At 44.0% G+C, this 27,753-nt stretch overlaps 1 protein-coding gene across 16 annotated transcripts in view; it reads right to left on the reverse strand.

Moving 5' to 3' along the window:
• LOC144606790 (disks large-associated protein 2-like) overlaps window positions 1-27,753 on the reverse strand; it is a 583,035-nt gene that overhangs the window by 259,355 nt on the left and 295,927 nt on the right. For all 16 annotated transcript variants that reach the window (XM_078423155.1, XM_078423154.1, XM_078423161.1 and 13 more), the window contains one exon: window positions 26,773-26,876. The gene's annotated coding sequence lies outside the window, so the exon portion shown is untranslated. The remainder of the gene's footprint in view (window positions 1-26,772; window positions 26,877-27,753) is intronic.

Consider the following 27,753-nt stretch of genomic DNA (forward strand, 5'->3'; position numbering starts at 1 on the left):
AGCTCCCACATGTTGAGTTCCTGATTCCAGTGCATGGGACCCTTTTTTGTTCCGTACAAGGCGATGTATTAATTTGCAGATCTTTTATGCACAAAACTGAATGTTCTTATACACTGATGAGCCAAAACATTATGACCACCTGTCTAATAATTGGGACAAAGGCCTAATTCTACTCCTATCACTCACGCCACTCCTCTGCAAGATATTGCACACGTATTGGGACCCATTATAACTTGGAGGCTGACATCATGTGACCATGTTCGGGTTGTGGACTCTATGTAAACAGCTGGCCCTTCCTTGCTTGGATTCTGCTGTCATACCCGGAGAAATCTCCCTCTTCAAAGCTGCTCCAGTGAAAGGTGGCAAACCTTATCGAATAATGAAAGGCCTGGATAGAGTGGGTGTGGAGCGGATGTTTCCACTAGTGGGAGAGTCCAGGATCAGTGGGCACATCCTCAGAATACAAGGACATATCTTCAGGAAGGAAATGAGGAGGAATTTCTTTAGCCAGAGGGTGGTGAATCTGTGGAACTCATTGCCAAAGACAGCAGTGGAAGCCAAGTCATTGGGTACTTATAAAGCAGAGATTGACAGATTCTTGATTTGTAAGGGTGTTAAAGGTTATGGGGAGAAGGATGGAGAATGGGGTTGAGAGGGAAGATAGACCAGCTATGATTGAGTGACAGAGTAGACCCAAATGGTCTAATTCTGCTCCTACAACATGAACTGATGAACACCAGGGCTACAAAGTATTTTTCAGTTACTGAAAAGCAATGCTAATTGTTTACTGTTTCTTGTTGAGCCACCTAATGGATGATGGAAGATCAACTTGATGGCTTTGGCATGTGGATAAGGTAAGTGTGAAGGAGAACATTAAGGCCCAAGCTGAACACAATTCCAGTCATTCTCATACTGCAACGGAGGAAGGATTTGATGTTTCAGGCAATGCAGGGTATGTACACATCAAGCAAGTGTCTTTGTGCTGAGTGCTGTTGTTACAACCATCCATTATGTACCAAGTATTCCTTCATATACCTGACATGCCCTGTAGTTATTGTAAACTTTTTAGGGAGCGGGGACGTAAAGTAGAATGGAAATCGTGCTCAGAGCATCATCACAGGCACATGGACACAGCAACACACAAAAGCAAATGATACATAAATCATCCATATCATTTCAAAAAGAAAACTGCAGAAATTCTGTGCAAAACAAGACATTTAGCTCTGATTTTAACACCATTGTGCCAGAGCTACTACATTACAAACTCTCCCAGCTGACTGTGCCTGGACCACTCTGTCAGTGGATCATCAACTTCATGACAGACAGGAAGCAGCATCTGAGGCTGGGAAAGCACATCTCGGACCCGCAGACCCTCAGCATAGGAGCACCGCAAGGCTGCGTACTCTCCCCTCTCCTTTACTCTTTCTACACCAACGACTGCACTTCCATAGACTCCTCTGACAAGCGCCTCAAGTTTGCGGATGACACTACCCTGATTGGACTGATCCAGGATGGGGAGGAATCTGCCTACAGAGGGGAAGTGACACAACTGGCATCCTGGTGCCATCGCAACAACCTGGAGCTCAATGCTCTCAAGACTGTGGAATTAATTGTAGACTTTCAAAGAGATCCCCCTCCCCTCCTCCCACTCACCATCAACAACACCATAGTCACATCTGTGGGGTCATTTAAGTTCCTTGGAACCATCATCTCCAGGGACCTTAAATGGGGGGCCACCATCGACTCCACAGTCAAAAAGGCCCAATAGAGGATGTACTTCCTGCGGCAACTGAGGAAACACAATCTGCCACAGGCAATGATGGTTCAATTCTATACTGCTATCATTGAGTCCGTCCTCACCTTCTCCATCGTGGTCAGGTTTGGCTCAGCCACCAAGCACGACATCCGGAGGCTGCAATGGATCGTTCGCACAGCTGAGAAGGTTGTTGGCTGCAACCTTCCTCCCATTGACGAACTGTACACTGCAAGGGCCAGAAAGCGAGCGGGCAAGATCATCTCTGACCCCTCTCACCCTGGCCACAAACTCTTCGAAGCACTTCCCTCCGGAAGGCGACTCCGGACTGTCAAAGCAGCCACAGCCAGACATAAAAACAGCTTTTTTCCACGAATGATAGTTTTACTCAATAACCAAAGTCTGTAGTCTCTTTTTAGCTCTGGTTTATTGTCACCCACATGTTTAGACCATAAAGTTGTATCCTTATTGTTTTGATGTGGTTATGCTTTATTCTTAATTGCTAACTGTATGTTTGTGTTGTCATTTGTGAGCGGAGCACCAAGGCACATTCCTTGTATCTGCATACTTGGCCAATAAACTTATTCATTCATTCATTAGTGCTAGAGCGTATTTGGGAAAAATCAAGTTAATTGGTAGTGCAACAGGTGGACCATAATGTTCCTTGTTGAGGTAGGATTAGGGTTATGCAGGTTGGTTCAAGAACCTGACAGCTGTCCCACAACTGATGGTGAGGGACTTCAGGCTTCTGTAACTCCTACCCTTTGTCAGCAGAGGCATGGCCCTGATGGAGGAGATAGATGCAGGGTTGCATCTATGAGAGCAATCGTGCTCATAGATGCCACCTTCTTGAAGAAGTGCCTCATGTGCATAGTTCAGAAGGCAGTGCCCATGATGGCATGGCCTGAGTCCATAACACTCCATGCTGTCTTTTTGCCCCTGTGCGGTGGAATTGCCATACCAGGCCATGATGGCACCAGTTACTATTGTTTCTAAAATGTTTCTGTAGAATTTGTTTGAATATTCTGATATTCAGGAATATCCAATTGCTATAATTCCTATAATTATACTCTGGGGAGTGTTATGAAGCAGAGGGATCTAGGAGTGCAGATGCTTGGTTCCTTGAAGGTGGAGTCGCAGGTAGATACTGTAGGATGGTCAAAATGGCATTTGGTACATTGGCCTGCATCAGTCAGAATATTGAGGAAAGAAGTTGGGAGGTCATGTTGCAGTTGTACAAGACGTTGGTGAGGCCACATTTTAGAATATTGGGTTCAGTTCTGGGCACCATGTTATAGGAAAGATGCTGTCAAGCTGGAAAGGGTGCAGAGAAGATTTACGAGGATGTTGCCAGGACGAGAGGATATGATCTCCTGGGAGAGGTTGAGTAGACTGGGTCTCTATTTCATGGAGTGCAGGGGGATGAGGGGTGATCTTATAGAGGCACATAAAATCTTGAGAGGAATAGATCAGGTAGATGTACATAGGCAGGCGGGACGAGTGTAGCTGGGACATGTTGGTCGGTGTGGGCAAGTTGAGCCAAAGGGCCTGTTTCCACATCACTTTATGACGCAATGACTCTAAACTTTTAAGAAAGTAGAGGCACTGGCATGCCTTTTTTGTGCTGAGCGCAGTTCTGACCATCTGAGACCTAACCTGTTCTTCCAGGCACTATATTTGTTTGACTTATTTCGTCAATTGTGACCCCTGCGATATTGATGGGAATAGCAAATAATATGCTCGCACAGCACAATCATGTTTGAGCCTCTCTTTAAGAGAGTCTGAGATACAGGAAATTTTAATAATGATCGTAATATTTTAGTTTAGTTTAGTGTAGAGATACAGCACGGAAAAAAGCCCTTCGGCCTACCGAGCCCGGCAATCCCCGCACATTAACACGACCCTACACACTCGGGGCAATTTACACATACACCAAGCACAATTAACCTACATACCTGTATGTCTTTGGAGTGTGGGAGGAAACCGAAAATCTCGGAGAAAACCCACGCGGAAATAGGGAGAACGTACAAACTCCGTACAGACAGCACCCGTAGTTGGGATTGAACCTGGGTCTCTGGAGCTGCAAGCGCTGTGAGGCAGCAACTCTATCGCTGTGCCACCGTGGCTAACATTTGTCCAACATTTCATGTTTTCTCTGCACTGGCAACTTCTGTGTTGTGAGTTGGTTCACCACAAAACATTCAAGAATTTTCAGAAACTTGGTCATCAAAACTAGTTTTGCTCTGGAGCATTTCAGGCCCCATTAACCTATATTGCATGGGTTCTTGGCAAACAAATGGTATCAGAAGCAGTAGATTATAATTATTGCTTTTTCTGACATGTCACAAATTAAATGACATGAAGTTTTGAAATTTTTGACAATCCTGTTGAAAAGAATCATTGCCAATACAGTATTAATTGATAGCACATCAATATTGTGTAAATGTATTGGCTTTTACAGTAGAATGTATTTATGCTCATGGAGTTCCATCAAATTGACAAGGAAATTGCCTTGGTCATGTAAGTAAATGCACTATAAAAATAGTCCATAATTTCAATCTCTTGTGTGGAACAGTTGAAGAAAAGTCAATAAATTGTGTAATCATTGCATCATACTTCCTAAATTTAAAGAGAATGAAATCAGAGAAATAAGTTAAAAAAAATACACCAGTGTGGCGCCACCTGGGGGCCAAGCCACTTACTGATCGAACCTTCGTCACCAGAACTGGAACGATCACGTGACAGGGAGATGACAGTTGACAGTTGGAGACGAGAGTTGACAGTTGGAGATGAGAAGCTCAGCTCGAGCCTACGAGTCGACAGACGTGTGGTGCTCCTCTCAACAGCAACAAGCACCTAACCGTTCTCCTAACTAAGCGCGCGTGTGTTCAACCACTGCTTCGTTAATAAAGCCCGTTTGATTCACCACGCTTGGTTTACTACATCAGCAATAATCTGACCCAACAAAATAATCAAAAGGTAAGCCCATTGTTACCGATTTCCTTTGATTCAAGAGCAGCCTCGTGAAATAGGTTGCACTTGCAGTGAATGTGATCTACTTCTAGCTCTTGGATTCATTTAAATAAATCAAATCCTTGTGCATCGTAGTGTGTGAATTGGGTCTCATTTTTTAAAGCTTTAATCTCTGGTCTATTCTTTCATGTGTGTGTTTGCCTTAAAGTTTGTCATTTTGCGTTAGCATGATCCAACACCTTTCTGAATCACTCCAGATTTCCTAAGAACCAGGGCAGATGGGTCAAATCAATTTGCTTGACGTTGTTTTCTGGTGAGCTGCAGTGAATGTTTAATGGAAATGAAGGATGTCAGGGCCTACATTTTTGAAGTCTTAAACAGGAACTGATTTGAACTCATGACCCAAGGGCCAGGTTTTGAATCCTAATCATTATTCTCCATTCAACTTGGTAAGGCAAATTTAATAAAATCATATTAAAGCTGCCTACTAAATTTCCAACATTATGAGCCAGCAAACTGTCTCGTGGAATATTATTAAAAACACCAGACAGGATATTGAATATATACCATGACCGTAGTTAATACAAACATTTCATATTCCTTACATTCATAATCATTGATTTGTCTTTAATTTTAATATGGTCCAGATTTCAGAATAGACATTTTCTCAAAGCACAGCTTTTCGGGGTAAAGTTCTGTTCTGACAGAAGGGTTTGATTCAATCAACTATGCTGTTGGAGATTTCTGCAGAGAAAATGCTCTCAGAATTATGTCCTTCATGATGGTAACTTCTTTTCTTCTCTTTTTCTCCTGGATTTCTGGGGACCTCAACCATTGGAATCACCACCACAGATCTACAGATCCATGGACATGAAGCCCATTAGTTGATGCAGCCATGCCTGGGTGAATCCATCTCAAAGCTAAGTCGTAATTCAAGTGGCATACACCGATGAGCCAAAACATTACGGCCACTGACAGGTGAAGTGAATAACATTGATTATCTTGTTACAATGGCACCTGTCAAGGGGTGGGATATATTAGGCAGCAAGTGAACAGTCAGTTCATGAAGTTGATGCGTTGGATGCAGGAGAAATGGGCAGGAGTAAAAACAGAGCGACTTTGACAAGGGCCAAATTGTTACGGCCAGACGACTAGGTCAGAGCATCTCTGAAACGGCAAGGCTTGTGGGGTGCTCCCGGTCAGCAGTGGTGAGAAACCTACCGACAATGGTCCGAGGAGGGACAAACCACAAACCGACGACAGGGTGTTGGGCGCCCAAGGTTCATCGATGCGCGAGGGCAACAAAGGGTAACCCGTCTGGTCCGAACCAACAGAAGGTCTACTGTGGCACAAGTCACAGAAGTTTTTTATGGTGGTCACGGGAAGAACATGTCATAATTCACAGTGTATCGCAGCCTGCTGGGTATGACCCCTGTCCACTGTCGAAAGAGCCTACATTGGGCACGTGAGTGTCGGAACTGGACCTTGGAGCAGTGGAAGAAGGTCGCCTGGTCGATGAATCCCGTTTCCTTTTAGATCACGTGGATGGCCGTGTACGTGTGCGCCGTTTACCTGGGGAAGTGATGGCACCAGGATGCACTGTGGGAAGACGACAAGCCGGTGGAGGGAGTGTGATGCTCTGGGCAATGTTCTGCTGGGAAACCCTGGGTCGGGCCATTCATGTGGACGTCAATTGCACACGTGTCACCCACCTAAACATCGTTGCAGACCAGCTACACCCCTTCAGGGCAATGGTATTCCCTGATGGAAGTGGCCTCTTTCAGCAGGATAATGCGCCCTGCCACACTGCACACATTGTTGGGGAATGGTTTGAGGAACAAGATGAAGTGTTCACGGTGTTGCCCTGGCCTCCAAATTCTCCAGATCTCAATCCGATTGAGCATCTGTGGGATGTGCTGGACCGACAAATCCGATCCACGGCGGCTCCACCTCGCAACTTACTGGACTTGAAGGATCTGCTGCTAATATTTTGGTGCCAGATACCACAGGACACCTTCAGGGGTGTTGTAGAGTCCATGCCTCGGCGGGTCGGCGCTGTTGTGGTGGCACACGGAGGACCAACAGCATATTAGGCAGGTGGTCATAATGTTTGGCTCATCAGTGTACAAGACCATTCAGTTTTGTGCATAAAAGGTCTGCAAATTAATACATCACCTTGAACTGAACAAAAAAAGGTCCCGTACACTGGAATCAGGAACTCAACATGTGGGAGCTTAATTCTAGGTGGCACAGTGCATTGTAGATTCTTACACACACTACGATGCACAAGGATTTGATTTATTTAAATGAATCCAAGAGCTAGAAATAGATCACATTGGAATATATCATGATGCAAGCATTGATTAAAAATATGCTGTGGATTGTTTAACATGTTTATAAGATCATAAGAGATAGGAGTAGATTTAGGCCGTTTGGCCCATCAAGTCTACTCCACCATTCAATCATGGCTGATCTATCTCTCCCTCCTAACCCCATTCTCCTGCCTTCTCTCCATAATCTCTGACACCCGTACTAATCAAGAATCTATCTATCTCTGCCTTAAATATATCCACTGACTTGGCCTCCACAGCCTTCTGTGGGAAAGAATTCCACTGATTCACCACCCTCTGACTAAAGAAATTCCTCCTCATCTTCCAGAAAGAACGTCCTTTAATTCTGAGGCTATGACCTCTCGTCCGAGACTCTCCCACTAGAGGAAACATCCTCTCCACATCCACTCTATCCAAGTTTGACCAACTTGAAATAATATTTTTTTGGGGGTGGGGGGAGCAGGGAGCGTGGGTGTAATGCGCCTTTAAACCTGATTACATCCGCGTGGTTACGGCAAACTTGCTACTGCACACAATCATTGACATTGTATTTGTACTCTAAACCTATCCCGAGTATCTCCAGATTTATAACCACTAATGCCACAAAAAAGGGCAACGTAATTGACATTATTCTACACTGCCCAAGGCACACCAGAAATGTTCGTCAACCATATTAGGATCTAGTTCCCACATTAGATTGGTAGTCTGATTCATTAGGCTGCTTTTCCAAATATGATTCAAATTAACAAATTGTTCTCAAATTAATGTAATATTGCACATCTCAAAACTTCATGACTTTAAAAACAAATTCATCTGTAGAAAAAATAAATGAAACAGCAGGGACAGTTCTTGACATTAAGGATACAAAAATACTTTAAAATACATTTAGCAATCCTGATCAACAATTACAACAAACTGAAGGACCCATGAAGAGCATTTCTAAAGTAATGCTCTATTACACAGGACCTCCCTTCCCACCGTTTGTTTGCATTTTATAATTTAAGTCACTGGTGAATAATATTTTGACTTTAATTAAAATCAGCCATAACATTGGTTATGTTGTAAATTCGTTCTGTAAAATAATCTCTTTTAACCACAGATTTTCCCCCTGCTTCACACTTGCTATTGAACTGAGCATTACAATTTCCAGCTGTTCTTGTTGATTTGCTAATAGGTTCTTAAGGGAATGGGATAGGTAAATGCAAATACTGACACGCAAATACAGTAATAAAAAGATAGCTTAAGAACACAGAAGATAGAACAGTACAGCACAAGAACAGGCCCTTCGACCCACAATGTCAGTGCCGAACATGACGCCGAGACTATCTCTTATCCACCTACAGGTAACCCATATCCCTCCATTCTCTGCATCTCCATATGACTATCTGAAAGCCTGCTTTCAAGAGAGAGTTAGATAGAGCTCTTAATGATAGCGGAGTCAAGGGATATGGGGAGAAGGCAGGAACGGGGTACTGATTGTGGATGATCAGCCATGATCACGGTGAATGGCGGTGCTGACTCAAAGGGCCAAATGGCCTCCTCCTGCGCCTATTGTCTATTGTCTAAATACCGCTATCATATCTGCCACAACCACCACCACAGGCAGTGCTTTCCAAGCACTCAACACACACACTCTGTGTAAAAAACCTTTCCTGCTCATCTCCTTTAAACTTTGCCCCTAGGATAAATGTGTTTAAATGACTGGTCAGTTCAGGAATCCTTCTCTATACTGTTGTTGTCTGCATGTCACATTGGAAGCATAACCATACACCCGGCTACATCAAGGTCCTGTCATGTATTGCACTAATTCCTGTAGATAATGCTGCAGCACAGACCACAGAAGAGCTCTCATTTAAATCTAAAGTGTGAGACTGCAATGGGAGATTTCAAATAAAATTAGTCGTAGATATCAGGTTACTGCTTGCATCAATACACATATTTTATATAAGTAGGCTGTATTTTAATGCAGTAAAATATCAATGGAGAGAACGTGCTCAAAAATAATACCACAGTATGAGACCATGATAACAGCGGGAATTGCTCATATTATTAAATGTCACGATTGACACAGTAAAAAAATAGACAACTATTAACTTCACTTACTAATGTAAGTAATAAATTAGATTTAAAAAACTTCAGGACTCTTCTGCCATCCTGAGATGGGTTGAAGTCAAAACCTCCTGCATTTTCTCTTCTCATTTCACAATGTATTCTAACATTTGGAACCAACTTTCTCTGGTTCTGCATTTGCCATAAGGATAATCTTTGTGTAATCATGAAGTAATCTACGTAGTAAAAGGAAAATAGCTTGAGGGGTTCCACTAAAATTCTTCCTCTGAACAAATGCTGCAGCACCCTCAGGGTGAAGCTTTCTGCACTCTGCCCTGGATCCAACTCACATGCGAGGGAAATGGATAGAAGTTTGCAACATATTTTTTATTAAAATCAGTTTTAATCTACTTTATCATCTCCTCAGGTTCCTAACATTTCCTTCTGTCACCTGGAGAGAGAGTGCTGTTGGTATCAAGGGGAAACAACTACAAACAAGTTGCAAGGTTTGGTTTGCAATGGCTATATTGAACTAGCACCGACTTGGTAAACAGGTGTTACAGGAGAGAGAGAGAAACATCATTCACATCCATCGCAATGGTTAATGCCAGAGAAAGTATTTTATCGGGATGCATCACAGCATGGTTTGGGACCAGCTCCATCCAAAACCACAAGAAATTGCAGAGCATTATGGATGCAACCCAGACCATCACACAAACCAACCTCCCTTCCATTGACTCCATTCGTACTTCACGGGAAGGCCAGCAGCATAATCAAGAACGAGTCATACCCTGGACACTCCCTCTTCTCCCCTCTCCCATCTGGCAAAAGGTATAGAAGTGTGAAAACACACACCTCCAGTTTCTGGGACAGTTTCTTCCCAGCTGTTATCAGGCAACTGAACTATCCTACCACAACTAGAGAGCAGTTCTGAACTACTATTGATCTCATTGGAGACCCTGGGACTATATTTGATCAGACTTTACTGGCTTTATCTTGCACTTAACGTTATTTACGTTTTACTTGTCATGTGTCTGTCCACTGCGGGTGGCTTGATTGTAATCATGTATTGTCTTTCCGCTGACTGGTTAGCACGCAACAAACGCTTTTCACTGTACCTCCGTACACGTGACAACAAACAACTAAACTAAAGAATAGTATATCACTGGCAGAGCTGACCAAGATCAGATCATTGTTCCCACGAGGAATTCTCATACAACCTAATTAGGAATTTAGGTATTAGATTATTCAGATTCCACTTAACATGCAATATAGGATATTAACAAAAAATATAAAACTAATCAAACAAATGGAATTATGCAATTCTTCAGCAAAAACAAACATTTCAAGCCATTTTTTGGTTAATAGAAATTGTTTTATAAATTATTTAACGGAAGAATTTTCTGTATCATTCCTTAATGATAAATTATCAGCTCATAATGAATACTGTTCCCTTCTGCGACTGCTCATTACAGTTCCTCATTTTACAGATTTTCATGATCTAGGTCAGTATTGATACAATCAACATCCTGGAATGAATTGTAATTGAAAATGTGCTTGGGGCTGATTTGAGACCTTTTGGCTTGAACGATCATCGTGTCTGGTGGGTCAGGATAATAAGGTGAAAGTTGTGATGAGCATGAAATCAAGGTTGGGTTCTAGGCGACATCCACTGCATTCAGTATCAGTATAAGAAGATAACTGCAGATGCTGGTACAAATCGAAGGTTTTTATTCACAAAATGCTGGAGTAACTCAGCAGGTCAGGCAGCATCTCGGGAGAGAAGGAATGGGTGACATTTCGGGTCGAGACCCTTCTTCAGTATCAGGGCAGACACCCTCGCCTCATGCTGTCCAAAATTATCACTAGCTCCTCACAGGCATATTTAGACAACAGACAATAGGTGCAGGAGTAGGCCATTTGACGCTTCCAGCCACCATCGCCATTCAATGTGATCATGGCTGATCATTCACCATTAGTACCCCGTTCCTACCTTCTCCCCATATCCCCATACACCACTTTCATTAAGAGCTCTTTCTAACTCTCTCTTGAAAGCATCCAGAGAATTGGCCTCCACTGCCTTCTGAGGCAGAGAATTCCACAGGTTTACAACTCTCCGAGTGAAAAAGATTTTCCTCATCTCCATTCTAAATGGCCTACCCCTTATTCTTAAACTGTGGCCTCTGGTTCTGGACTCCCCCAACAGTGGGAACATGTTTTCTGCCTCTAGCGTGTCCAATCCCTTAATAATCCTATATGCTTCAATAAGATCCCCCTCTCACCCTTCTAAATTCCAGTGTATAAAAGCCCAGTCGCTCCAGTCTTTCAACGTATGACATTCCCACCATTCCGGGAATTAACCTAGGTTTGTGGTTACTTTCTTCAGAAAATGGATGTGATTTTACAAATGTCGGGTGCCTTCCACAGATTTCCAGTTGCCAATGTCCTTGGGATATGGAGTGGCATGTTTATGAGAACTTCTCTTGCAGCCGCAGGAGATGCAACAACTATCCCTACCCCATCAACTTCATCCAGGGACCCCGATAGTCCTTACAGGTGAGGCAGAGGTTTACTTGCACCTCCTCCAACCTCATCCACTGTACCCTCTTTTTCAGTGTGGACTTCTATACATAGGCGAGACCAAACGTAGACTGTGCGATTGTTTCACTGAACACCTACGCTCATTCCGTCTTGGCCTACGTAATCTCCTGGTTTGCCAAATATTTTAACTCCCCTTCCAATCCATAGTGACCTTTCTGCCCTGGGCCTCCTCCACTGTCAGAGTGAGGCCACGCACAAATTGGAAGAACAGCACCTCATATTTCGCTTGGGCAGCTTACAGCCCAGCAGTATGATTTTTGATTTCTCTAATTTCAAGTAACCCTTGCATTCCCTCTCTCCCCGTCCCTCCCCTGCCCACCCCAGTCGTCCTGATAGTTTCATTGTTCGTATGCCCTCGTTAGCACCTCTTCCACAGTCACCTTTCCTGAACCATCAGTGCCGGCCCTTTTCATACCTCTAGTTTCTCTCTCCCCTCACTCTCCGTCTGAAGAAGGGTCTCGACCCGAAACGTCACCTATTCCCTTTCTCTAGAGATGCTGCTTGACCCACTGAGTTACTCCAGCGCTTTGCCTACCTTTGGAAGAGCTTCTGCTGACCACAAGGTTGGAGCACAGACCAACATCTATCAGATGTGGGTGCTCCAGTGGGTATTCCCATTAGAGGACAACCAGACCAAGAGAAAACAAAATGAGCTCACACCCAGCTGTTGAAACTGCAGCGAGAAGGAGGTGGAGAGGAGGAAGAATGCACTCAAGAATTCCCAGACCATCCAGAAGGCAATTCTCCTGCCTGAACCACAGCAAGAAAAAAAACATGAGACGTTTGTGCAAAAATTAAAGACGTGTTAACTGAAAAATACTACTGGCAGACCCAGGGTAGAGCAAAAATTACATCGCCAGTGGCTGCCGGTGACATTAATTAACTTTTATGCATCTGGCTCCTTCCAGATTGAACTTGATATTTGCTATATCTTGCAGTTTGCTGCCATCTGACACTCTCTATTCAGAGATTAACTTCATTTCATTCTCCCCTGTTGGAGATAAACAGGTGCATAAAATTGCCCTTGGAAGGATTTCAGCTACCAGCCCATCCTCTGTCCCCACCACCTCACACTGCTATTGTCTGCTTGCTCACTGCTCTGCAGGGTGAATGCCTGCAACAGATGAGGCTACAAAGAATGGAACAAAGATGCCTGTAACAAAGAATGGATCGACTGGGCTTATATTCACTGGAATTTAGAAGGACGAGAGGGGATCTTTTAGAAACATATACAATTCTTAAGGGATTGGACAGGCTAGATGCAGGAAAAATGTTCCTGACATTGGGGGAGTGCAGAACCAGGGGTCACAGTTTAAGAACAAGGACTGAGATGAGAAAAAACTTTTTCACCCAGAGAGTTGTGAATTTCTGGACTTCTCTGCCACAGAAGGCAGTGGAGGCAAATTCACTGGATGTTTTCAAGAGAGAGTTAGATATAGCTCTTAGGGCTAACAGAATCGAGGGATGTGGGGAAAAAGCAGGAACAGGGGACTCATTTTGGATGATCAGCCATGATCATATTGAATGGCGGTGCTGGCTCAAAGGGATGGCCTACTCCTGCACCTATCTTTGATGTTTCTATGTTAGATACAGGAAATGGTACTGGAGATGTTATGTATTAATGACCATGCTGTGATGGACCTGAGTGGGTTTTCTCCAGGTGCTCCGGTTTCCTCCTACACTCCAAAGATGTACAGGTTTGTAAGCTAATTGGCTTGGTGTAATTGTAAATTGTCCCGAGTGTGTGCAGGATGGTGTTAATGTGCGGGGATCACTGTTCGGTGTGGACTCGGTGGGCCGAAGGGCCTGTTTCGATGCTGTCTCTCCAAACCAAACTAAACTAAACGATTTGGATGTGAATGTAGGTGGCAGTTTGAGAATGACACTAAAATTGGTGCTACAGGAGGTCATCTATAATTACAATGGGATCTTGATCAACTGATCCAATGAACTGAAGAATGTCAGTTGGAGTTCAGTTCAGGTAAATCCAAGATGAGGCATTTTGGTAGAACAAACCAGGGCAGGCCCTACGCAGTCCATGGCAGAGACCTATGGAGCGTTGTAGAAGAGAAACACCTTGAGATGCAGCTTCATAGTTCCATTAAGATGGTAACACAGGAAGACAGGTGGACATTTGGCACACTTGGGTGAACAACACATGGAGAAGATCAGGATGTGGAGTACAGGAGTTGGGACATCATACTAGAGCTGCACAAGGTATTGGTAAGGCCACATTTGGAGTGTCGTATACAGTTTTGGTCAACCTGTCATTAAACTGGAAAGGGTGCAAAAACGATCTACAAAGATGTCACCAGGTCTAGAGGGTATTAACTATAAGGAGAGGCTGGATAGGCCAGATCTTTTTTCCCTGGAGCTTGGGGGGCTGAGAGGTGACCTTGTAGAGATATATAAAATCATGAGAGGCATTGTTATAGTGAAGAGCTAGTCTTTTTCCCTGGGTAGGGAGTCAAAAACTAAAGCACATACACTTAAGGTGAGAGTGGAAATATTTTTTTTAAATGTTAAAGGACAGCACGGTGGCGCAGCGGGAGAGTTGATGCCTTACAGTGCTTGCAGCACCAGAGACCCGGGTTCGATCTTGACTATGGGTGTTGTCAGTACATAGTTTGTACGTTCTTCCCGTGACCTCATGGATTTTCTCTGAAATCTTCGGTTTCCTCCCCCACTCCAAAGACGTACAGGTTTGTAGGTTCATTGGCTTGGTATAAGTGTAAATTGTCCAGGAGAGTATTAATGTGCGGGGATCGCTGGTCTGTGCGGAATTGGTGGGCCGAAGGGCCTGTTTCCGTGCTGTATCTCTAAACTAAACTAAACTACAAGGGACCTGAGGGGCAAAGTTTTGACATTGAAGGTGGTGTGTAAATGAAACAAGTTGCCAGACAGATGGACAGATACATGGATAGGAATGTTTTGGAGGGATATGGGTCAGGAACGGCAAATGGGACCAGCTCAGTTAAGCAACTTGGTCGGCATGGATTTGATGGGCCGAAGGGCCTGTATCCTTGCTACATTGCTCTTTGACTGTATGGCATTTCAACTTCCAATTAAAAGGTGCAGATTGCTGGCTTTACCTGCAAAGTAATGATATTGGACTGCTAGCTAATCTACAACTCAGTTAAGGTTGGCTGAGCGCAGAAATCATTATAATGACTGGGTAAAAAGAGATGGAAATGAAAAATTACTTTGCGTTAATTGGAACCTTTCATGATCCCTGGACTACAGCATAAGTTAAAGATGGCCGCAATACAGGCCTGGCAGAGCATCACCAGAGAAGACACCCAGCAACTGGTGATGTCCATGAATCGCAGACTTCAAGCAGTCATTGCATGCAAAGGATATGCAACAAAATACTAAACATGATTGCTTTCATTTACATGACGTTGCTGTGTCCTAAACATTATGGTGCCATGACATGGGGGGGGGGGGGGGGGGGGGGACCATGTATAAACAATGCTGTAATTTCTACATGGTGAAACCAAAATGTATAAAAATGGGCTTTATTAAAATCTGACAATGTGCACTTTAACGACATGTGATTTTTAACAAATCTCACATTGTGGAGTACAGAGGCATATAAATAAACAATGGGTCTTTGTCCAAAATATTATGGAGGGCACTGTAAACTTGTACTACCTCACTTGCATTCAACTGGCATGGATTAATGATGCATTGCAATTCATCTCCCTGTTTTTTTTTTACTTTCCAAATTAGTATGCTATGAGTGTACAAAATTAGAGTTCATGGTATTGAGGGTAGGGTAGTGACATGGATAGAGAACTGGTTAGCAGACAGGAAGCAGAGCTGCGGGAGAGAAAAGATCAAAGTAGATGGCCGCCGGCAGGATGAACCTTGCAGCACCTTGCGGCCGCAGTGAAGAAAGCTAATGGCATGTTGGCCTTCATTGCGAGAGGATTTGAGTTCAGGAGCAAGGAGGTCACTTCTGCAGTTGTACAGAGCACTGGTGAGACTGCACCTGGAGTATTGTGTGCAATTCTGGTCTCCTAATTTGAGGAAGGACATTATTGCTATTGAGGGAGTGCAGCGTAGGTTCACCAGGTTATTTCTGGGAAGGTGGGACTGACATATGATGAAAGAATGGGTCGACTGGGCTTGTATTCATTGGAATTTAGAAGGATGAGAGGGGATCTTATTGAAACATATAAAATTCTTAAAGGATTGAACAGACAAGATGCAGGAAAAATGTTCCCGGTGTTGGGGGAGTCCAGAACCAGGAGTCGCAGTTTAAGAATAAGGGGATTTGGGACTGAGATGAGGAAAAACTTCTTCACCCAGAGAGTTGTGAATCTGTGGAATTCATTGCCAAAGAAGGCAATGGAGGTCAATTCACTGGATGTTTTCAAGAGAGAGTTAGATTTAGTTCTTAGGGCTAAAGCAATCAAGGGATATGGGGAAAAAGCAGGAACAGGGTACTATGTTTTTACTGTATATCTTCCTCCACTGGGGAAGGTAATGCAGGAAACCTTAATCCACTTATGCAGGGAGTGCCAGTAATTCGGGTGCCAGTAGTTCAATGCCATGATCTTTTTCACCCAATACTAGGTGGAAGGAGTTCTCAATCAGAGCTACATTTGGGTGAAGTATTGGGCGAAAAAGAATTGATGTGATAAAAGTTAGCTCCCGTAAGGGAAAATCTAGTTGTAATGCTCCACCACAAGCATACACCTGCAATCAATTTGGCCATGGATAACAACTGATTGGTTTGTCTTTTCCCATGAGCTCTCTTGGAAACTTGTTTTGTAGCTTAGACAGATGAGAAAATAAGCCTTCACTTAGTTTGCATTGGGATTAAACATTGATTTTTTTGAAAGAATTGAAAACCTTTGTAGCAATCTCAAAATAATTTTTGGGAAGCAAATGAACGTATCTTTCGTTGTACTCTTATTGGAGCGTAACAGCGGCACAACCTCACAGTTTCAGCAAGCAAGGTGCAAACGGCCGAGGTCCCTGGAGTTTGACTGTTTTCCCTGTGAACAAGAGGGATTTTCCCCCGGCTGCTCCTTTTCCTACTCACATCTCAAAGAATTGCGGGTTGGTCAGGTTGATCGGCCAGAGCAGGCCACCCCTTTTGCGTAGGTGAATGGCAGAGCTTGGGATTTGTATCAGACTGGCATGTTGGCCTTCATGACAAGAGGAGTTGAGTATAAGAGCTGGCGGCACGCTGGCGCAGCGGTAGAGTTGTTGCCTTACAGCGAATGCAGCGCCGGAGACTCAGGTTTGATCCTGACTACGGGCGCTGTCTGTACGGAGTTTGTACGTTCTCCCCGTGACCTGCGCGGGTTTTCTCCGAGATCTTCGGTTTCTTCCCACACTCCAAAGACGTACAGGTATGTAGGTTAATTGGCTGGGCAAATGTAAAAATTGTCCCTAGTGTGTGTAGGATAGTGTTAATGTGCGGGGATCACTGGGCGGCGCGGACCCGGTGGGCCGAAGGGCTCATTTCCGCGCTGTATCTCTAAATCTAAAAAATCTAAATCCAAGACGTCCTTCTGCAGTTGTGCAAGGCCCGAGTGAGACCACACCTGGAGTACTGTATGCAGTTTTGGTCTCCAAATTTGAGGAAGGACATTCTTGCTCTTGAGGGAGTGCAACGTAGGTTCACTAGGTTAATTCCCAAAATGGCAGGACTGTCGTACGTTGAAAGACTGGAGCGACTGGAGCGACTGGGCTTGTACACACTGGAATTTAGAAGGATGAGAGGGGATCTTATTGAAACATAAGATTATTAAGGGATTGGACACGCTAGAGGCAGGAAACATGTTCCGAATGTTGGGGGAGTCCAGAACCAGGAGCCACAGTTTAAGAATAAAGGGTAGGCCATTTAGAACGGAAATGAGGAAAAACCTTTTCACTCAGAGAGTTGTAAATCTGTGGAATTCTCTGCCTCAGAAGGCAGTGGGGGCTAATTCTCTGGATGCTTTCAAGAGAGAGCTAGATAGAGCTCTTAATGATAGTGCAGTCAGGGGGTTATGGGGAGAGGGCAGGAACGGGGTACTGATGGTGTATGATCAGCCATGACCACATTGAATGGCGGTTCTGGCTCGAAGGGCCGAATGGCCAACTCCTGCACCTATTGTCATGGTTTACAGTTCAAAAGTAATTAGTTTAATTTAGGGATACGGCGTGGAAACAGGCCCTTCGGCCCACCGAGTCTGCGCTGACCAACGATCACCCGCATCCTACACGCCAGGCAGAATTTACAGAAGCCAATTAACCTACAAACCGGCACATCATGGAATGAGGGAGATCATGGAGAAAACTCACGTAGTCGCAGGGAGAACGTACAAACTCCGTTCAGACAGCATCATAGTCAGGATCAAACCCGGGCCTCTGGCCTTTGTGTGGCTGCAGCTCTATCGCTGCATCCCTGTGCCATCCTAAATTAGCTGTGAGGCACCTTGGGATATCCTGAGATCATAACATGTCCAATATATACTGTAAGTGGACTTTACTTTCTTTGTTGATTGATTTTAAAGTGTTTGTGTTTTATTGTCATTTGCAGAATATTGAAGACATACTATTTATGACTCAAACTACAAAAAGCCTTGTGTACCAATAAACAAACTTCAACAAGGCACTTACATCTCCCTAATTAATATTTTCCTCCATCAGATTGGCCATTTTGATCAATACTTTCTTCCATGACCACGACTTAGTCTTAGAAGTCTCAGATGTCTTAGTAGACATCTGACTGTGTTGTAACCATAGGAAAAATGCTTAACAAAGAATAGATTAAATTAAGGCAGCACTTATTCAGCTTAAAAGTACCTTGTGTTATTCTGAATCATATTTACATTTTTCACAGATCTGCTGGAAAACCAATGGAATTACAATGAAGAATGGAAATACTTTCAATAAGAGAAACCTTTAGAAGCCCAACAGCATATCTTTGAAACAAAAGAGAATGCCTTGATATTTCCTAAGATATGAATTTCTCCTTACTGTTACTTCACAGAGCTGAAATCAAGACAAAGAAAACACATTGTTTGGGAAATAAAGGGACTTTGAGAATTGGGAATCTGTTGAACTAAGGGCTGCAGGCAAAACCACTGGAATCTCTGATGCTGATGCTTTGAAATGAGAACAGACTACATTTTGGTCAAAGCTGAAAAGAAAATCAAAGACACAGGTAGAGTGCTGGTGTGCTTCTGTGCTGGCATGAAACCTGAGGGTTACTTAGTGCTATTACTAAAAACATTCCTTGATTCACAACCTGAATCCATCAAAATCATTTGATATTATTTGGTAGATTCTGCATGATTGGGCCTTTATCAAAACTAGACAAATTACATCCTAACAAGGTAGTTCCTTTGAATTTAAAGCAGAACATGTAAAATATTTTGCATCATTACTTTGAACACTGCTACTTTAATAAATGAATACAACTTGAATAGTAAAACTTAGCTTTTACGAAACAGTTTTTATGCACCATACATTGGGCAAGAGATTCAGAATTCAGAGACACGTCCTGTAATTTTCTACAAGGGTCGAGAATTTGTGTTCAAATCCTGAAATTTTACATAAACTATTCTGGAGATGCTGCAGACGGCAGTTACAGTGTTTATCTTGAAGATATCACATCCCTTGTGTAAGCCATTAATCAACCTGATTCAGATTCTCTTTGATATAACAATCAACCATTTCAAGGAATTCCTGAGATCAGGAGTAAAGGTTTCAGCAAAAAATAATTAAGATCTTATGGAGGGAGGAACGAGATCTCTTTCCTGCTTCTTTCAGTCAGAAAGCGGCCTTTGACAGAATAAAACTTGTAAAACTGACGAGAAAGATAACGGGTCGTAAATATACATCAGAATCATGATGATGTACTGTTGAATGAAGTGCATTTTGTGGAAGACATTTGTGCGGCTTGTGAAGATAAATCGTAACTTGATCAGTCAGAGAGGTTGTGCAGATTTTATGTATCAGCGTGCCTTGTGAGACCAATGGAATTTTCAGCTGTGGGTTATCTCCCACAAGATGAGCACAGGGAGACCTTGGTTCCAGAACATAGTTGCAAATAAAAAACACTTCTCCGACAACAGACCATTGAACAATCGGCCTTGCTGTTTGACTGTTGAAAAAATAGTTTGTAACAGGGGATAAAAAGACACAGTTTTGCTCATCATATACATAAATGGAAAATTGTCAGATTGAAAAATTGCCAAGTACTGGGCATTACATTAACATTGGTTTCATGTCAATAGACAATAGGTGCGGGAGTAGGCCATTCGGCCCTTCGAGCCAGCACCACCATTCAATGTGATCATGGCTGATCATTCTCAATCAGTACCCCGTTCCTGCCTTCTCCCCATACCCCCTGACTCCACTATCCTTAAGAGCTCTATGTAGCTCTCTCTTGAATGCATTCAGAGAATTGGCCTCCACTGCCTTCTGAGGCAGAGAATTCCACAGATTTACAACTCTCTGTGAAAAAGATTTTCCTCATCTCCATTCTAAATGGCCTACCCATTATTCTTAAACTGTGGCCCCTGGTTCTGGACTCCCCCAACATTGGGAACATGTTTCCTGCCTCTAACGTGTCCAACCCCTTAATAATCTTATGTTTCGATAAGATCCCCCCTCATCCTTCTAAATTCCAGTGTATACAAGCCTAGTCGCTCCAGTCTTTCAACATATGACAGTCCCGCCATTCCGGGAATTAACCTAGTAAACCTACGCTGCACGCCCTCAATAGCAAGAATATCCTTCCTCAAACTTGGAGACCAAAACTGCACACAGTACTGCAGGTGCGTTCTCATTAGGGCCCTGTACAACTGCAGAAGGTCCTCTTTGCTCCTATACTCAACTCCTCTTGTTATGAAGGCCAACATTCCATTGGCTTTCCTCAATGCCTGCTTCACGCTTCCTTTCAGTGACTGATGCACTAGGACACCCAGATCTCATTGAACATCCCCTTTTCCTAACTTGACATCATTCAGATAATAATCTGCCTTCCTATTCTTACCACCAAAGTGGATAACCTCACACTTATCCACATTAAACTGCATCTGCCATGCATCCGCCCACTCACACAACCTGTCCAAGTCACCCTGCAACCTCATAGCATCTTCCTCACAGTTCACACTACCACCCTGCTTTGTATCATCTGCAAATTTGCTAATGGTACTTTTAATCCCTTCATCCAAGTCATTAATGTATATTGTAAATAGCTGGGGTCCCAGCACCGAACCTTGCGGTACCCCACTGGTCACTGCCTGCCATTCAGAAAGGGACCCATTTGTCCCCACTCTTTGTTTTCTGCCTGTCAACCAATTTTCTATCCGTCGGTACCCTACCCCCAATACCATGTGCTCTAATTTTGCCCACTAATCTCCTATGTGGGACCTTGTCGAAGGCTTTCTGAAAGTCGAGGTACACAACATCCACCGGCTCTCCCTGTCAATTTTCCTAGTTAAATTCTGAAAAAATTCCAGAAGATTAGTCAAGCATGATTTCCCCTTCGTAAATCCATGCTGACTCAGAACGATCCTGTTACTGCTATCCAAATGTGACAGCCTCACAGTAGGTCCTGTCCAGGAAACTCTCGCATTCCTGGATGGCCCTGAGGTCATCCAGCTGCTTTTCCAACTCCACCACACGTCCATTCAGGAGCTGCACCTGGACACAGTTCTTGCAGGTGTAGCTCCCAGAAGCTCCAGCAGTGTCCCTACCTTCCCACATCCTGCAGGAAACACACTGCACCAACTTAGCCGCCATTACTTTAGTGTCTTAAAAACAAATCAGGCTCAAAAAACAAGTGTAACCTCCTCACCGAAGACTCGCAGCCAAAGACTCGCACTTTTCTCACATGGCACTTCCCCAGACAGGGCCGCACCCCTTGTGCAAGCCTTGTTTATATCAGTCACTAAATTGGCTAATTGGCCATTTTACCAAACCTCTAATTTAATTCATCACACTCCTATCCTGCCTTCCTCTGACGAGCTTGGAGGTATGCACTTCACTGACTGACTGCTAGCGTCCCTTTGGCACTCTTTTTTAAACAGACTTTTACCTGCAATTAACACTTACTTTCTTTCAGCCAACAGTCGTCCTTGCTCCTATTCTCCCGACTTTTACTGACTGCCAGCGTCCCTTTGGCGCTCTTTTTTTAACGGACTTTTACCTTCAATTAACACTTACTTTCTTTCAGCCAACAGTCATCCTTGCTCCTGTTCTCCCAACCTTTACTGACTGACTGCTAGCGTCCCTTTGGCGCTCTTTTTTTAAACGGACTTTTACCTGCAATTACCTGCAAGTCATAGCACCACATCTAGATACCCAGTCAGAAAGAGCACAACACCAGTGATACCATGTAACTATCGATCAATACAAGCTTATTTGCGCCCAAGAATAGTATGCACCGTTAGGTCTTCTGAGTAACTAAGGGATATTGCCAATTTATACTGATGCTTAGTTGTTGGGGATCGCTTTATATGTGTGTCACTGCTGATAGGAAATAACAAAGAATTTCTCAACTGTGGAAATAGGCTTTTAAAAGTGAAATGGGGAGAGACCACGGTCAGTATGTTCCCATTAGAGTGAAGGGCAAAGCTGGCGGATTATGGAACATTGATCGACAAGGGAAATTGAGACTTTGGTCTGGAAAAAGAAGGTATTTGTTAGATTTAGGCAGCTGGGATCAAAGGAATCCCTTGAGGAATATAAGGGATGTAGGAGTACACTTAAGAAGGAAATTAGGGGAGCAAAAAAAGAACGAGATATCTTTAGCAGATAAGGTAAAGAAAAATCCAAAAAATGTTTCTACAAGTATATTATATGCAAACTGTGTAACAGGGGAGAGTGCAAGGCCCCTTGAGGATCAGCGTGGTAATACGTGTGTTGAGCCACGAAAAATTGGCTAAATCTTTAATGAATATGTTTCGTCTGTACTTACCATGGAGAAGGACATGGGAGCTGGTGAAGAGGGAGGAGAAAAGTATTATCCTAAAACATATTGTCATTATGAAACCGGGTGTAGTGGCACTCTTGAAGGCATTAAGATGGGCAAATCCCCAGGACCAGACCAAGTGTAACATAGGCCATTGTGACAGTCAAATGGTAAAAAACTGCTGGGGCCGTAGCAGAGACTTTTGCATCTTTGTCAGCCATGGGTGGGGTACTACTGGAAGACTGCAAGGACAAAAACAGGGAGCAACTATAGGCCAGTGAGCTTAACATCTGTAGTTGCTAAGTTACTGGAGAGTATTCTGAGGGATAGGTTACACAGGCATTTGGATGGGCAAGGGCTGATTAGGGATAGTCAGCATGGTTTTGTACGTGGGAGGTCGTGTCTCACAAATCTGATCGAGTTTTTTGAAGACGTGACCTAAAAGGTTGATGAGGGCAGAGCTGTAGATGTCGTGTCCAAGAACTTCAGTAAGGAATTCGACAAGATTCCACATGGTAGGCTGCTCAGGAAGGTTAGATCACATGGGATCCAAGGAGAGATAGCTGAATGGATAGCAAATTGGCTTCATGGAAGGAAGCAGAGGGTGATGGTGGAAGGTCGCTTCTCAGACTGCAGGCCTGTGACTAATGGTGTGCCTCAGAGTTCGGTGCTGGGCCCGTTACTGTTTGTCATCTACATCAATGATTTGGATGATTAGCAAGATTAGCAAGTTTGCTGATGATGCAAAAATGGTTGGTTTTGCAGGTAGTGAAGATGGTTGTGAAAGATTGCAGCAGGATCTGGATCGATTGGCTAGGTGGGTGGAGGAATGGTTGATGGAATGCAATACAGAAAAGTGTGAGGTGTTGCATTTTGTGATGTCGAACAAGGGCAGGACCTACACAGTAAATGGTAGGCCTCTGGGTAGTGTTGCAGAGCAGAGAGATCTCGGAGACAGGTGCATGGTTCCTTGAAGGTCGAGTCGCAGATGGATAAGGTGGTCAAAAAGACTTTTGGCACTTTGGCCTTCATCAGTCAGAGTATTGAGTATAGAAGTTGGGAGGTTATGTTGCAGTTGTCTCAGACATTGGTGAGACTGCATTTAGAATATTGTGTCCAGTTCTGGGCACCATGTAAAAGGAAAAATATTGTCAAGCTTGAAAGGGTTCAGAAAAGATTTACGAGGACGTTGCCAGGACTAGTGGGTGTGAGCTAAAGGGAGAGGTTGAGTAGGCTGGGTCTCTATTCCATGGAGCGCAGGAGGATGAGTGGAGATCTTATAGAGGTATACAAAATCATGAGAGGAATAGATTGGGTAGATGCACAGTCTTTTGCCCAGAGTAGATGAATCGAGGACCAGAAGTCATAGGTTCAAGGTGAAGGGGAAAAGATTTAATAGGAATCCGAGGGGTAACGTTTTCACACAAAGGGTGGTGAGTATATGGAACAAGCTGCCAGAGGAGGTAGTTGAGGCTGGGACTATCTCATTCTTTAAGAAACAGTTAGACAGGTACATGGATAAGACAGGTTTGGAGGGATATGGACCAAGCGCAGGCAAGTGGGATTAGTGTAGCTGGGCCATTGTTGGCCGGTGTGGGGGAGTTTCTGCATTAACACATTTATTGATTAGCACTCGGAGATCTGCATCCTACACGGCTACAGCCAGGTCCAAAAACAGTTACATTCCAGCACAATATACTGGGCTGAATGGCCTCCCTTGATGCAGTAGATTTCCTCAATGCTGTGAGTGGGACCTTTAATGAAGACACCATGCCTTGCTTCACAAGAGAATTCCCTGACAGGGGCTCACATGTGTTGAACCAGATCATCCACCATTCCATTGAGGCCTAGTCCTGGATTCAGGCCTGTGTTATATTTTATATGACACAGTGTTGCAGCAGCAATGTTAAACTTACATTGCGCATTGAGTTGTGTACTGTACATCTAATAAACTTCGAACTACGAACTGTCTTGGTTGCACCAGGGATTTCGGCCTTTTGCCTAGTTTTGCACTAATAGATGCAGGACAGGATGGCCCTGCAGAGAGTAGTGCGTTCGGCAGAACGCACCATGGGAACTACACTCGTCCCCCTGCAGGAACTATACATCAGGAGGTGCAGATCCAGAGCAAGCAAGATCATGAGGGACCCCTGCCACCCCAGTAACGGACTGTTCCAGATGCTACGATCAGGCAAACGCCTCCGCTGTCACGCTGTAAAAACGGAGAGGATGAGACGGAGTTTCTTCCCACAGGCCATCAGGACTGTAAACTTTTATAACCCCAGAGACTACATTTTTGTCTACACTATTGTAACTTATTAACTTTATTTATATGCTGTAACTGTAATTCTTTTTTGTGCACAATCCGCAGGCATTGCCACTTTCATTTCACTGCACATCCCGTATGTGTATGTGACAAATAAAATTGACTTGACTTGACTTAATATTGTTTTGTTGATCATGTTATTTATTGTATTGTGTTGACAGACCTGTTATGCTGCTGCATTGCCCTTACTGATTGCTATTGTACATATGACATTGAACACTTTTTGACGCTTGTCTCTCACCTGTTGCAGAATTTTTCACTGGGTGCTCCATGGGTGAGCGAGTTGCTTTGAATGATCGGTTTTCTAAGTGATTGCCTAAGTGATGGAGTGGTGCATGCAAACCTTGTGCAATGCCACATGTTTTAGTTTGCAGTATTAGCTGACTCCTGAGTTTAGCAGTAACTCTGAGTACTGTTTCAGTTTTCAGGTGGACCGTCGAGTGCGTCGGGAGTAAGGTGGACCATCGAGAGCAAGGTGGACCATCGAGAGCAAGATGGACCATCGAGAGCAAGGTGGACCATCGAGAGCAAGGTGGACCATCGAGAGCAAGGTGGACCATCGAGAGCAAGGTGGACCATCGAGAGCAAGGTGGACCATCGAGACCAAGGTGGACCATCGAGAGCAAGGTGGACCATCGAGACCAAGGTGGACCATCGAGAGCAAGGTGGACCATCGAGAGCAAGGTGGACCATCGAGAGCAAGGTGGACCATCGAGACCAAGGTGGACCATCGAGAGCAAGGTGGACCATCGAGAACAAGGTAGACCATCGAGAGCAAGGTGGACCATCGAGACCAAGGTGGACCATCGAGACCAAGGTGGACCAACGAGAGCAAGGTGGACCAACGAGAGCAAGGTGGACCATCGAGAGCAAGGTGGACCAACGAGAGCAAGGTGGACCATCGAGAGCAAGGTGGACCATCGAGAACAATGAGGGGACCCGGCAATGGACCGCCTAGGGGGGTCTCAGTGAGGGGCGTCGAGAATGAAGGCATCCCAGTGAGGGGCCACTGAAAATGAAGTGGGGACTCAGGTGGGGGGAGGGGGGGTTGGGGGGATAAGAATGAAGGGCGACCCAGCGGAGAGGTGGAGGTGGGGGCTCATGCCGTGTGTGGCAGCAGGCACTAGATAGACTGTTCGCAGAATCTTTTGCAACTTTGTCGATGCCTGAGACATGGCGACACTTGTGTACTGCCTGGGTGAGGTCTGCTATACGATCTTACTGGGTTGTACGCAAAACAAAGCATTCACTGCACCTAGGTACATGTGACAATAAAGTACCATTGAGTTTGAGAAGAAGGAATATTTGCCAATTTTGATAACCGTTGAAGTGTCACGGCTGTCATCTCCCGTGGGCGGAGTGAAGCATGGGACTTTAACTCAGTGATCGGCCAGTAAGCCCACATCCTTCCTTCAGTATTGTCAGAGAATGAAAATGGTTATTCACGCCAGCGTAAGTAGAAACATTCAAAGTTATGTTCAAAAAACATAAAGTGCATTGTAAAAACCAAAACGAACCGATGCAATAGCGCATGTGAAATGGTTCCATGGTTCAAAGGAGCTTTATTGTCACATGTGCAAAGTGCAAACGCACAGCAAAATTCCTTTCATTGTCCATTGAAAACAGTCCATTGATTCAAATATGTGTGAGGCCAAATGTTTAAAGGGATAGAATGAATAAAGTATAAAGATGAAAGCTGTTTAAAGCATACAAGGCATTGGAGATATTTGGTGCGAAGTTTAGGAGGGAGAAACAATTTTTGATCATTATTGTTAATTTTTGTGTGAGAGGAAAGATTGTTTGTTTTACTCACCCCTCTCACATTCATTTCCAACCGAATTTAATGTGCGGATGTTGATGCTTGGCTGATGCCTTCGAAAGCCTTTAGTTACGGCAACCAAAGATGAGTTTCATCACCTGCAAGTTAATACATAAATTCAGATTAGGCCACAAAGCAGCATGAAATGAGGAAAGGTTATCAATTAATTCCCATTCCTTCCACAGGCAAAGTACACTTCACAGCCAAGCCATTTCTTCTCGCAAGGAAATTTCCACAAGGTTAGATTGAATGATCTGATTCTCTCACTCCAGGGCTAATTTAAAGGGTGTCGAAAAAGAGTAAGGACACTTGTCTATCAACATAGCTTTATGCTTGCAGCACCATTTATTTGCCATTATGTGTTCTGCATGACATAATTCCTGATCTCTCTAATTTTGTTTGCCCAAGATCTAGTACTCACCATCTGGATCCTTGACTTCCTGACCCATAAACTGCAATCAGTAAGGATCAGAAACAAAACACACTCCACCATTAAGCTTAACATACGTGCCCAGCGAGGGTATTCTCAACCCCTTACCATACTCCCCATGCACTCACGACTGTGCAGCCAATTGTGCCTGGACTCTATTTACAAGTTTAAAGATAGTAAGGAACTTGAAACAATGACGAGATAGGGTACAGGGGGGAGATAGGGAGTTCAGCAACATGGGGTCAATACAACAACCTCCCCCTTAATGCCACCAATGTGCAAGAGCTGGGCTTCGATTGTAGTAAGCGGGGTGATGTACATGCCCCAGTCTGATTCAATGGTGCTGAAGTGGATTTGGTGAGAACTTCAAGTTCCCAGATGTAATTATCACCAACAGTTTGTCCTGGTCCAGGCACCTTGACGTGATGACCAAGAAAGTACGCCAACGCCTCGACATCCTCAGAGGGCTCTGGAGATTCGATGCATCATATAAAGCAACCTATTATGATGTATTACGACTGCCTTGTCCAAGACCACAGAAAATA

This window comes from Rhinoraja longicauda, chromosome 27, assembly GCF_053455715.1.
Source record: "Rhinoraja longicauda isolate Sanriku21f chromosome 27, sRhiLon1.1, whole genome shotgun sequence".
In the NCBI taxonomy this organism is placed as follows: domain Eukaryota; kingdom Metazoa; phylum Chordata; class Chondrichthyes; order Rajiformes; family Arhynchobatidae; genus Rhinoraja; species Rhinoraja longicauda.